Source organism: Canis lupus, chromosome 12 (genome assembly GCF_048164855.1).
Source record: "Canis lupus baileyi chromosome 12, mCanLup2.hap1, whole genome shotgun sequence".
NCBI lineage: Eukaryota > Metazoa > Chordata > Mammalia > Carnivora > Canidae > Canis > Canis lupus.
Window position 1 is genome coordinate 26921042 of NC_132849.1, and position 13223 is coordinate 26934264.

At 40.8% G+C, this 13223-nt stretch overlaps 1 long non-coding RNA gene across 1 annotated transcript in view; it reads left to right on the forward strand.

Annotated features, from left to right (window-relative positions):
• Positions 1 to 3103, forward strand: part of LOC140601352 (uncharacterized) — a 32372-nt gene extending 29269 nt beyond the window's left edge. Inside the window, exon 3 of the long non-coding RNA XR_012004365.1 lies at positions 2932 to 3103. This is a non-coding gene — a long non-coding RNA (uncharacterized lncRNA). The remainder of the gene's footprint in view (positions 1 to 2931) is intronic.
• Positions 3104 to 13223: the final 10120 nt, after the last annotated feature.

Here is a 13223-nt window from a genome sequence, read left to right on the forward strand (position 1 = left end):
TGGTACACTGGAGCTCTCTCCACCTTCTTCGAAATCTGAAGAAGCCTTTTAAATTTTAAATTTTAATATAAAGTTATTAAAAGAAAAGGAATGAAATGATCATTGAAAAACTTCAGAAAGTTATTAACTAAGGAGAGATGCAAGAAAATGGAATAGATAAGAAATATAAAAATAAAATTAATAAATAAAGAAATATAAAATAGATGTAGGTTACTAGTTATTTTGTAGTTCTGGGTTCACAGGTGTATTTGTGGCTATTTGTTGTCTTGCAATGCTTTCTACAGATGTAGGTATGGGTATGGGTATAAGTATTGATAGACATTGATAGAGATACTGATAGATGTAGATGTAGATGTGAAAACAGGGGGACGCCTGGATGGCTAAGCGGTTGAATGTCTGTCTTTGGCTCAGGACGTGATCCCGGGGTTCTGGGATCGAGTCCCACATCAGGCTCCCTGTGAGGGGCCTGCTTCTCCCTCTGCCTATGTCTCTGCCTCTCTGTCTCTCATGAATAAATAAATAAAATCTTTATTAAAAAAAAAAGAGATATGAAAACAAGGAGAGGCAGAGATCTTACACATAAACTTCCCTGTCCATCAAGACAATATTTTAAGAGTTGATGAAGAAAAAGAATTTAAATAGAAAGTTCTAAAAGTTTATACAATAGGAACCCAGTCAGATTTAAAGAAAAAAAAAAAAAAGAGCTCTGTTTATATATTCACATGTATGTGTTTAAATGCACAAGAAAAAGCAGAGAATATAGATCCAAAGATTACCAAAGACTCTGGTGACAGAAATGGTATGGTACATAGGGTAAGGGGAAGTACAGGAGCAGAGAAAATGGAGATTTTCCCCTTTTCCTCTTTATATTTTGTATTTATATTTTGTCCCCAAGAAAAGTGGGTTTCATCATACCACTACCATCATCATGTGTTCTTTCTGAAGTAGACACTGTTTCCACATATGCATGTGCCTTCCTGCCCACAATGCTTCTGCTAAAACCATTGCCTATGGAGTTATAGAGCGCCTTGTTCACCTGTATTCACACATTACTACTTCTGACCAAGGGATTTTTTATTTTATAGCAAATGAGGACAGCAATGGGCTTATGAACATAGAATTCACTTATCATGCTCCCAATTGTTCAAAGAAAGCTTCATAGAATAATTGATGGCCTTTTGAGGACTCAGTTGTGTCATCAACTGGGAGAGCTAGGGCAACGTGTGCTCTAAATCAGTGATTCCCCATGCTGCTGTTCTCCCACTCTCAGGATTCACAGGCTGAGGGCACCTGGGTGGCTCAATGGTTGAGCATCTGCCTTCAGCTCAGGTCATGATCCCAGGGTCATGGGATAGAGTCCAGCATCAGGCTCCCCGCAGGGAGCCTACTTCTCCCTTTGCCTATGTCTCTGCCTCTCTCTGTGTGTCTCTCATGAACAAATAATTAAAATCTTAAAAAAAAAAAAAAAAAAAGGATTCACAGGCTCAGGGTATCCAGGAGTGGAAATGGCAGGGGCTCCTCTCACTATGATCCCTCATGAGCCATAGGCAGCATTCTCCTCCCCACCTCCATGACTTTGAGCTCCGCTGGTCCAGAGCTCTTAGTCCTCAAGGAGGAGTTCCACAGGAGACACAAAAGTGGAAGTTGGGACTGCCACCTGGCCATGGCAGCTCTTCACTCCAGTGATCAACAAGCGAAGAGGTCACTGTACTGTTTGGGGTGACTGATCCTGACTCTCAGGAGAAAATCAGGCTGCATCTACACAGTGGAGGTCAGGAGGAGTATGTGTGGAATGTGGGGGCTGCCCTGGGGCTGTGATAAAATTCAATGGAAAATGACAGCAGCCCAGATCAGGCAGGACTGCTATTGGACCAGGCCCTTCAGAGAGAATGGATCAGGTCACCCAAGCAGGCAAGGAACCTGGACCAGCCAAGATGCCCAGCAAGGGCAGAAGGAATATGGCATGAGCAGTGGATAAACTGGCCCACAACCTGGCAAAAGACTAAAAGCAGCTGAACTAGCTGCTGGCCCCAATGCTACCAAGTTTTTCTGGCCACGGAGAAAAATAAAATCCACTAGCACAGTGGTTCTCAAATTCTGGTGTGGATCTGAATCACTGGGTGAAGCTTTTTAGAAATGCTCGGTCTAGAGTCCTCCACTAGGTTTCCTGCTCAAAACCCTCGAGATGTGGTCAGGACATCTCATATTTAGTTCTCAAGACAATTCTAATACACAATCAAGGCCAAGACCATTGTATTGGGAGGCAGGTACTTGGGGAACATTCATGCATGGCCACTTTGTTCCTCAGTTGTCCAATATAATTATTCATTTTATATTCCAAATGAGTGACACCCTTGGACCATAGCTCCAGAGATGATAGGAAGTACGACGCTCCAAAGTCCTTCTTTAGTGTAAAAATCCTTACAATAAAGGCTGTCTCCTTAAAAACAAAAAACAAAAAACAAAAAACAAAGTCTTGAAACTCAGAATCTTCCCAAGTCAGTTCTTGGGTATTTTGCTTCAATTCATTAAATGGAAAAATTTTTTAATTAAATAGAAATACTACCCCTAGTAAAGGTACTTTTTTATCTTGCTTATGATAGTCAAGCCTTAAATAGACATTAAATTGTCTTCTGATCTGGAGACTCCATGAGACAATAAGAAATCTCTGCTGTGGATGTGCAGATTGAGATGTGATTAAGAAGGATGCAGTCAGCCCTCGTGGCCCAGCGGTTTAGCGCCGCCTTCGGCCCAGGGTGTGATCCTGGAGACCCGGGATCAAGTCCCACGTAGGGCACCCTGCATGGAGCCTGCTTTTCCCTCTGCCTGTGTCTGCCTCTCTCTGTGTGTCTGTCATGAATAAATAAATAAAATTAAATTTAAAAAAAGAAGGATGCATGAGGAGATCTATTCTTTGTGCTCAATTGCTAGCTCCAAGAATCCTGATGCCACGACTTTGTATCCTATCAACGCCCGGAAGGACGAGACCTCATTCCCCGAAGCAAGAGGCTGAGTTTCTCTCCTGAAAGGTGGAATCATTTCTAGCACCCGTAGCTGCTGAAAAGGTCCTGTTCCTTTGCTCAAATATACCATTACTCCTAAAGTCAGTGGGATGTTTTATTCACGTCATTCTTCAAATAGTGGTAATAAATTTGTGATATTCATGATCAACTCCTTGCTGACCACTGATGGCCTTTTAAAGATGCAAGTTTTGTTAGGGCTGCTTTCCAGGGGGTTCAGTCTTCACTTGCCTAAGACTCTCCACTGTGTCTTCCCATCTCTGGAAACATTCCACCATTTAATCAAAAGAACTTATACTATTCCCTAGGGCCTGACTCCACCATCCAAGGTGACTGGCCACTTGGCTGATAAGTCAACCCTATATATGTGGTTGTAGGTGGTAAATCAATAGCAATGATATAATATACAAAGCACAAAGCTTCCTATGACATTAGCACCCCGTGATGTGGGTGGAATTGTCTCTATTTTAAAGATGAGGAAATTGAAATCAAACACCCACAAAATTCAAAAGCAGAAAAGACAGGGTTAGAACCAAGGCCTGCCTGCTCCTTCGTTCACTCATCCGAGTGTCCCCGGTAAGATGCTCATCTCTAGCTCAAACTCCCCCAGGACCACCACCACCACATGCCTCATATCAGATGTCTCTGGAAAATACAGTCTTTTCTGTTTTGTTTTATTAACTAAAGTCCATACTTTATTCAGATTTTTTTTTTTTTTTTTTTTTTTTTTAGTTTTTACCTAATACTGTTTTAAGGAAAATACAATCTTAAGTCATTGTTTGCCTAATTTGGCTAATGATAAGAATTTATCTGTAGACCCTATTAAAAATACAGCCTCTGGGGCACCTGGGTGGCTCAGTCAGTTAAGCATCTGACTTCAGCTCAAGTTATGATCCCAGGGATTTGAGCCCTGAGTCAGGCTCCCTGCTCAGTGGGGAGTCTACTTCTTCCTCTCCCTTTGTCCCTCCCCCTGCTTGTGATTTCTTTCTCTCTCTCTCTCAAAAAAATATCACCTTAAAAAAAAAAAAAAATACAGCCTCTGAAATCCCAGCCCAGACCACTGAATTTGAGTCTTTAGCACAGAGGTCAGGAAAGCTGCATTTTTAATCGAGCATCCCCATTTGTGAATGATCATCATACTCAGAGAGATTTCTACCAGCTTGAGAGTTAGGTGAAGTAAAATTATTGGGGGTGGTGGTGAGGGTCTTTAGTTAAAAAACCCCATCCCATACAATTCTCCAGGGAACACTCTGGAAGTCAACAGGGGAAATAAGAGCATGGGGTGCATGTCTCCCACCCTGAAGTTTGATCTTGGCTAAAGTTCCATAAATAACTAAATAACTATCTTTTCTTTGAATAAGAATTGTAGAGTCATGCCACTTGACTCTTTGTCACTTTGTATCCTGACTCCTCAACTTCTAAACTTTGTGAGCTTGGACAGGTTACCTAACCTCTCTGGGCCGCAGCTTTCTCATCTATAAAACAGGGGTATTATTCGTAACTACCACCTAAAGATGTTGTCAGAAGGAAATAATGTGAGACTTAAAATAGTGTTCAGTACATAGTAAGTCTTCCACAATTATTATATGTTATTATGTTGTTAGAAAATAATATCAAGCGGTAATAATACTACTACTAAAACTCAAGTTTACATAATGCTTATAGCACAAAAGGACTTTCACCTATTCATTTTTTTAACCTACCATATATTAACTTCTTTTTTTTTTATTTTTTATTTTTATTTATGATAGTCACACAGAGAGAGAGAGTGAGAGGCAGAGACACAGGCAGAGGGAGAAGCAGGCTCCATGCACTGGGAGCCCGACGTGGGACTCAATCCCGGGTCTCCAGGATCGCGCCCTGGGCCAAAGGCAGGCGCTAAACAGCTGCGCCACCCAGGGATCCCCATATATTAACTTCTAAAATATGTCTGACATTATGTCAAATGCTTTACATATAATTTAAAAATTTTTATTTTGAGGTAATTTAGATTACAGAAAGCTGTAAAAACAGCATAGAGGGGCCCATGTAGGTTTACCACAGCTTCCCCCAATAAAATCATACGTACACGGACATAATACAATATTTTTTTCAAGATGAAATTTCCCAGGTGTAGAAACTGAAGCTAGGTCATGCAACTTGCCTAAGGACAGACAAACTCAAGGTCTCCAATGAAAGAATACTACCCCTAATTTTTGCAGGGTGGGAGTGAAGGACAGAGAACAGACCTTCAGAAGATAGGGATTTCTCCTTTTGAAGAGGATTGAGCACTCTCACTGACAAAATATTTCACCTCTTTGGACATGGCTACATATTTTATCCCATTTAATTCCTGAAAACAGCCCTATGAGGTAGCAGGGCAGACAATGTATCATTCCAACTTCACATATGAGAAAAGTGGCTTTTAAAAATTTTGTCAAAAATTTTTTTTTTTTTTGTCTAGGGGCACCTGGGTGGCTCCGTGGTTGAGGGCCTGCCTTCAGTTCAGGTCATGATCCTGGGTCCTGGGATTGGGTCCCAAATCAGGGTCCCTGCGGGGAGCCTGCTTCTCCCTCTGCCTGTGTCTCTGCCTCTTCCGCTGTGGTCTCTCATGAATAAGTGAATAAAATCTTTAAACAAAAACTAAACAATTTGTCTATAGTCACGGGGCTGCCTCAGATACAGTTGCCCTAAAAAGTGTCCAGAAAAATGGTTACATAAACAGGTACTGAGCCTACAGTTTCATTCTGTATCCTCCATTCTACTGGGAAAGAAACAAGCTAGGAGTTGTCATGTACCAACCGGCAGTTTGGGAGGAGAGCAGAGGGCTGATGTGCTGGATATGCGGAGACCCTTCTCCATTTCCTCCTAAACTCCTCTCAAATGCTAGCAAGCAACCTTGTAATGAGACACAGACACGTGAACTCATGCTTTCAGCCTAGAAGGCATAGCACAGGGATAGCAGGAAAGAGAAATTGCACCGGCCTTTTAGCTGCCCAAACACCTCCAAAGAAGCCTTTATGCTGGAAAGCATAAAAGTGAATTTGGCTCCCTCTTAAAAACCCATGGACCAAATTGGATTTACTCTTTGAGTGCAGGAAACTTTACCAAGATTATGGAAACAGAAAAGAATTCGAGATTAACACATACTGTACATTTCAGTACAGGTGGCAGGACAATTAGAAATCTAGTTAAGCTATAGAAAATCTCCATAAATCTGGGAGGGATTTAGGTCTTGGTGTGCTTTGGTGTAACCCATCATCAGATGCATGTTGTACTCGGTCTTCGTGCATCCAGACTCCCCAGGTGCGGGGAAGATGATGTAAAGGGGAAGAATAAAGAAGTGATTTTTCTCTGATCCACCTTTTGTGTGGGGCAAACAATTAGGTGGCACTGGTGCTTATGAGGGGGACTGAGTGAGTCCCTGAATGCTGCCTGGTATCTCTGTTTTACAAGTTTTGCATGTTCCTTTTAAAAATAATCAGAGCAGTCTCACAGAATTACAAAACAGCTAAGGGAAAAGGAGAAAAAAGCTCAAAAACAAAGACTACCCTTATCCTACCTGCTTTGGCCACCTTATTAGCATATTCTGCAAAATAAAATAATAATAATAATAATAATAATAATAATATATTTTTAACCAACCAAAAATTGAGCAAAGTCTCCCTACCTGTAAAAACTATTCTGTTTCAATGATGCCAAATCAAGGGCTCTATTTTGTCTGTGATCTCAACCAATAGCACATTTTTCCTGGAAAGTGCCAGGGAGTAAACATTTCAGGCGGGAAGGGTGACATGGTCTGTGGCCACAGGTCAGCTCTGCGGGGAGAGCCTCCACAGCTGCTGTGGATAATGTGCAAATGAATGAGAGAGGCAGTATTCCAATAACACTTTCCTTACGCTGAAATTTGGATTTCATATAATTTGCATGTGTCACAAATGAGTGGTCTTCTGATTTTTTCTGACATTTAAAAGTGTAAAAACCATTCACGTTCTCAGGCTGCACAAAAACCAGTCTCACGGGGATTTGGTCAGATGGACGTAGTCTGCTAACACTTGATCTAGACCTACTCCACCTGTCAAATCTCTACTGAAGAGATCTGTATGAGGCTGAGGAAGATAGAGGTAATCCAGGTCTGGGTACAGCTTTGATTCCCAGTTTGCTGGGGCCCCAATCTTTTCTTCCAGATCTTCTGACCTCCTGTGCCATCCATTGAGCTTGAACTCTCCTGATAGGATTCCTCTTCCACTCAATGATTACTGCCCCAACCATGAGTAAAACATAACCAAACACACACTTAAGGGTATCTTATAAAGCAACTTTAACCGCCAGACCTTGAAATGGCTTCTCAACAAGGGGTCTCTCTAGAAGCATAGTTCTTCTACACTGGGCATTGCATTTTACACAGGGTGGGGATATTTGCTCAGAAAACAGGCTTAGAGAGGCTAGGTCAGGCTGAAAGAGGTCCTTTCTCTAACCAAGAGAATCGAGGGAAAGAAAGCCCCCTGCCTTCTTTATCAGGGATTTCTGTTGGGTGGAATGAAAGACAGCCTTAGGGTACTTTGGGAATTAGATTTTTATCTGCTTGAGCAGTTTCCCAAATGAGAGGCCAGAAAACATACCTTGAATGTCAGAGAATGGAGTTTCCTGCGGGGAGAGTTTTGCAAATCTTTTGAAATTCCAACCAAGCCCTGGAGATTCAGCCCTGTGCCTTACACCAGGAACAGTCCCAGCCTTGGGGAGTCTGGGCTAGTAGCAGACTTCCCTGTACCCTCAAGGTCAAACCTGGGACAGGAAGAGAGAGTCCCTCTTGGTTTGCCTGGGTGTGGAGCCAACCAGTGAGAGGGAGGCTCTGGATAGGGAGCCAATGAAAAAAACAAAAACAAAAACTTCCAAGAGACTGCCAGTCCAAAGAGGGGCAAATACAAAGGCAGGGCCCAGAAAGCACTGACAATAGGGCCTCCCATTGACCAATGAAACTACAAATAAACCAGGAGTTGCTTCCAGAGTAACAAGTCCAAATTCCTATGTGTTAGGGTGGAACTCCTGGCCACATTTCTTCCCCATCTGCTGGCTAGGACTCTAGTGCCTCTGGTCTAGAGAGAAAGAGGATGGAGCAGGGAGAAGGAAGGTCAATTAGGGTGAACTGAAGTGGAGGTGGGGGGTGGGAGGGTGTAGGAATCAAGGAGCCTTCCAACAAAGCTGTTCTATCCAGGCTCTGGTATTGGCCTGACCAGCCCCCCGAGCCTTTCTCTGCATGATTTTGCCAGAAGTTAGGGGGTTGTGTTTGGTAGGGTGATTGGGTGCTGTCTCATTGCTCCATTAGTAGAAAATGTTTAAAGCCCCAAAAGCAAGCCACACTGTGCAATCCTTTCTCTACGCAAAGGTCTGGCAGGCAATCAGGAGTAGGAGTTCATTGTTCTGACAGGAACCAATTACCCACAGTTAGCAGAGGGCAGGCGGACGCCCAGAGGGAGAAGGGTCCTCTCTCCCTTGAAGACGAAAGAATCTGAACTCAAGAGCAGATTTTAGCAGGGTTCCTAAAGTTGTCAGGAAGCAAAGATGAGGCCCCGCGAGACAGTAAATAAATATGATTTACATTTTGCAAAACATGAAACTCAGACCCCGAGTCAAAGCAGCGGGATTGAAGTAGAATCAATTAACAGAGGGAGAGAAAGGAAAGCAGTCATGGCCCTTTCGGTACAACGTAAACGTGAATCAGAACAAAATCGCAAAGAAGAAAAAAAATTAAAGAAGGTGGCAGAAATTCAATTGAACCTGTGTGAAAATGAATGCAGGTGTGAAAAGCTCATCCATGAAAGCGCAAGGTTTTCAGAAGGCCTCTGATACAAAACTCCACTGTATGCTGTGGGAAAGAATCATAACTTCAGGAAAAGCTAACTTCCAAAGGTTATAGTGTAGAAGGCAGGTCAACAGACACCATGAAATGCTACTGAGAAAAGACAAGGTTCTATGTGAGTATCAGATGACATTTGTGTACATCTTAGAGTGCCTTTCAAAATAATTTCCTAGAAGTGGAATTTCTGGGTCAAATATAAGTGTCATTTAAGTTGTGATATGGACATCGCCATTGGAATTTCCCACTAGTAGAACTAATTTATGTTGGCACTGACGATGGATGTGAATACACATCACCAATGTTGAAAATTATTGATCTTTTTCCATTTGTTAATTTGAATAAAAAACACACCAGTATTTGTTTTCATCTAAATGTCCCTGATGCTAACGAGGCTGAGTATTTTTATGTTTATGGTGACATCTTCTATTTCTTCTGTGAATTGCTTGCTCTGTAGTTGTTTTGTATGGATTCATTGCTAAAATATAATATATGAAAGGTACTTATCTTTCCTAGGCAGATATTTCTTTTTTTTTTTTTCTAGGCAGATATTTCTAAGATTAGAAAATATCCTCCTATATCTTTTTGTAATAATTTTAGACTTTTGTATTTGCTTTTATGATTTTTTTTTCTGTTTAACTCCTCTGGACTTTATTTATGGTATACATAAGAGTTTAAATTTATGTTTTCTTTATGGAATCCAATTGTTCTGTTTTGAATGTTTTTCCTTTTCCTACTGGCTTGAAATGCCACTTTGATGATTTTAAATTCTAATGTGTGGATGGGTCCCTTGGTGGAATCTCCAAACTGTCTTCTTGATCCATTTGTAGATTCCTGCACTGATACCTGCTGTTTTAAGTGGAGTTTGTAAATGTTATGTCTTAATAGTTGGTAAGGGGCCAGAGGAAATACATGTATCTTCTTTTTCCAAAATTGTCTCATATATTTTTTTTGAAAATTTTTTGTGTTTATTAACCATTTATATTTCTTCCATGATGGTCTATTTTTGTTTATCCTTCATTTTTCTTTAAGATTTTATTTATTCATTCATGAGAGACACAGAGAGAGAGGCAGAGACATAGGCAGAGAGAGAAGCAGGCTCCATGCAGGAAGCCCAATGTGGGACTCTATCCCAGGACTCCAGGATCATGCCCTGGGCGGAAGGCAGGTGCTCAACCCCTGAGCCACTCAGGCGTCCCTAAAATTGCCTCATATATTTCCTACTCCAGATAAGTATTGGAATTCATTGCTTGAATTACAAAATTCTTTTGAGTTTTCAATTGGCATAAAATTAAATTTATTAATTGTCCGGGGGGGGGGCGGCAGTGATATCTTTATGTAGTGAGTTTTCCTATTTAAGAATGTAGTATTTTTTGTATGTGACATTCAGTAAGATTTTATGGATTTTAATAAAAATATTTATGTATAATGTGGAGCCTACCTTTTCCTTGTCAAATTATTCCTAGGAATCTTATAGATTTTATTGTTACTGAGAATGGGACTCTTCATTTTTTTTTTTCTTTAAGATTTTAGTTATTTATTCATGACAGACACAGAAAGAGAGACTGAGGCTCAGTCTCGGGACACCCAGGATCACTTTCTGAGCCTGCTAGTAACCTATTTAAGACCTTATTGAGAACTATAGGGGTGCCTGAGTGGCTCAGTTTGTTAAGCAATCTGCCTTTGGCTCAGGTCATGATCCCAGGGTCCTGGGACTGAGCCCCAAGTCAGGGCTCCCTGCTCAGTGGGGAGCCTGTTTCTCCCTCTCCTCTGCCTACTGCTCTGTCTGCTTGTGCTCTCTCTCTCTCTCTCTCTGTCAAATAAATTAAAAATAAATAAATAAAAGAGACTACTGTAAGATCTTTTTTTTGCTTGTAAGCTCACAAGTTAGCTTGCCATAAGATCAAACAAGCTGACAGAATACATGAGACTCCTGGGTCAAAGACAAAGGGCTTTTCTTTTTTTTTAAATTTATTTATTCATGAGAGACACAGAAAAAGAGGCAGAGACACAGGCAGAGGGAGAAGCAGGCTCCTCGAGCGGAGCCCGATGCAGGACTCGATCCCAGGACCCCAGGATCATGACCTGAGCTGAAGGCAGATGCTCAATCACTGAGCCACCAAGCGTCCCAAAGACATATCCCACAGAGACAACACAGATGGATGCTATACACACAATCAGTTTGCTTCACAGCCAATAAACTCTGACCTTTAGGAACCGGAATCTTTTATAAAAAGAAGTAAGCATAACTACTGCAGGGAGACATTATTTTCATCATACTTGACAGTGAGCTCTGTATTCCAGATGAAGATTCTATCATTATTTTCCAAGGCTGTTCACTATACAAACATTTTTGAAAATATAGTCTGGAACAAAAGAGTAGTTAGTACTTCCATTTGCAAGACATATAGAAACACAAGAGTCCCAGAGTCTTTCTCCCAGAGAGCTTTTATCTGCATTGGCATATATTTGTAGGTGAAATTTGCATACAGTTTTCTTTTGGAGCTATCCAGTTTAAGAGGTATGGCCTCATAGGATGAATTAATAAGTTTTCACATTTGTACATGTTTAAAAGTAACATGGGGATGATACAGTTTTTGAAACAGTGCTAGAGCTTACACATAAATCTGTCTTGGCCTGGTGCCTTTCCCTAATGCAGATTTTTGGCTACATTAAAATTTCTTCTATGGTTATTGTCTGTTCAGGACTTCTACCTCTTTTGTGTCAGTTTTATTAATTGATCTATTCCTAGAAATTTTTCCATTTCATTTTAATTTAAGTATTTACTGCAATACAGCATTCACTATGCAGGAATCTACTCTTTTACATTGATCTTTAAATGGGAAAAATTTTAAAAATTTAAAAAATTTAAAAAATTTAAAAAATAATTTTTTATTTATTTTCTGGGCAGAACATAATTTTAAATCTGGCTTAATTTACTGATAAAGATACAGTTATCAGAGAATTTTCATTCAGTGTGTTAGCTTGCACAGATGACTGAGGCTGTGATAACTTACTAGGTAGACTTGTATAAACCTGGATCAATTCTAACCCACACTAATATTGAAATATCAGAAATATTTGGCACAAGAAAGATGCAAGGCTGATTATACTTTTCATGTTCACATTTGTTTTCCAGTTAGGCAAGTATAAAAAGTAAAGGGCTTGGATAATAGGAATATATTATTATAAATTTAATCTGATAATTAATAACAATATTCTAGGTATCTCTACTAGAGAAAATCAAAATAGCCCTTGATATCTGATATGGATATGGATATGGAAGTATTTATTGGACAATATTTTTCTTCGTTCACTAAATAGAAAGTTAGAAATGATTTGCTTTCATCTGGCAGGGATAGATACAGACCTCAACAATCTGCCTAGAGTTATATGCTCATTCTCTAAATGCATGCCACAGGTTTTATGAGCTACTGACTTTACCACTTTACTATCTCACAGGACATCATGCTAGTATTCTCCATTAATGAGATAACAATAATGAAAAGCAAGAAGTAGCTATTCATACCTGCTTTTATAGGATATGGGAGAAAGCAAAATAATAAATCTTCAAAAATATATGGGGCTGCTACCTAGTGAAGTTTCTGTAGGATGTAATCTGCAGCGTGACAAAATATCCACACCAAAGTGACAAATTTGAGTAATCTGCACCTTCTATCACTAAAAAAGAAGCCCAGTGCTTGATGGATCAACATATGGCTTAATCCTGCTCCAAGGGTGAATCTACAATCTGATATCTTGAGTGGAGTTCAGAGGAAGAGAAAGCTTTCTAGTTTACCCAAAGTGGATCATGAATAGCTCTACTTCCCTGTAACAATATATATGCATGTTGCTTGTGGTGTCCAAAGCAGATTAGAGTGTGTTATGGGGGGCAGCCTGGGTGGCTCAGCGGTTGAGTGACTGCCTTCAGCCCAGGGCCTGATCCTGGAGACCCGGGATTGAGTCCCATGTCGGGCTCCCTGCATGGAGCCTGCTTCTCCCTCTGCCTGTGTCTCTGCCTCTCTCTCTCTCTCTCTCTCTCTCTCTGTGTGTGTGTGTGTCTCTCATGAATAAATAAATAAAATCTTAAAAAAAAAAAAGAATGTGTTATGGGGTCTATGGCAAGCTGTTGCAGGAGGATGATTGAAGTCACTAAAATTTTAGAACAAAAGTGTATTCCACTTGGTATATATCTTTACTTGTAAGATGTAGCTCCTGTCCTATGGCTGAAAGTTGGTAGACTCTTAATACCCAACCATGGGGATCCCTGGGTGGCGCAGCGGTTTGGCGCCTGCCTTTGGCCCAGGGCGTGATCCTGGAGACCCGGGATCGAATCCCACGTCGGGCTCCCGGTGCATGGAGCCTGC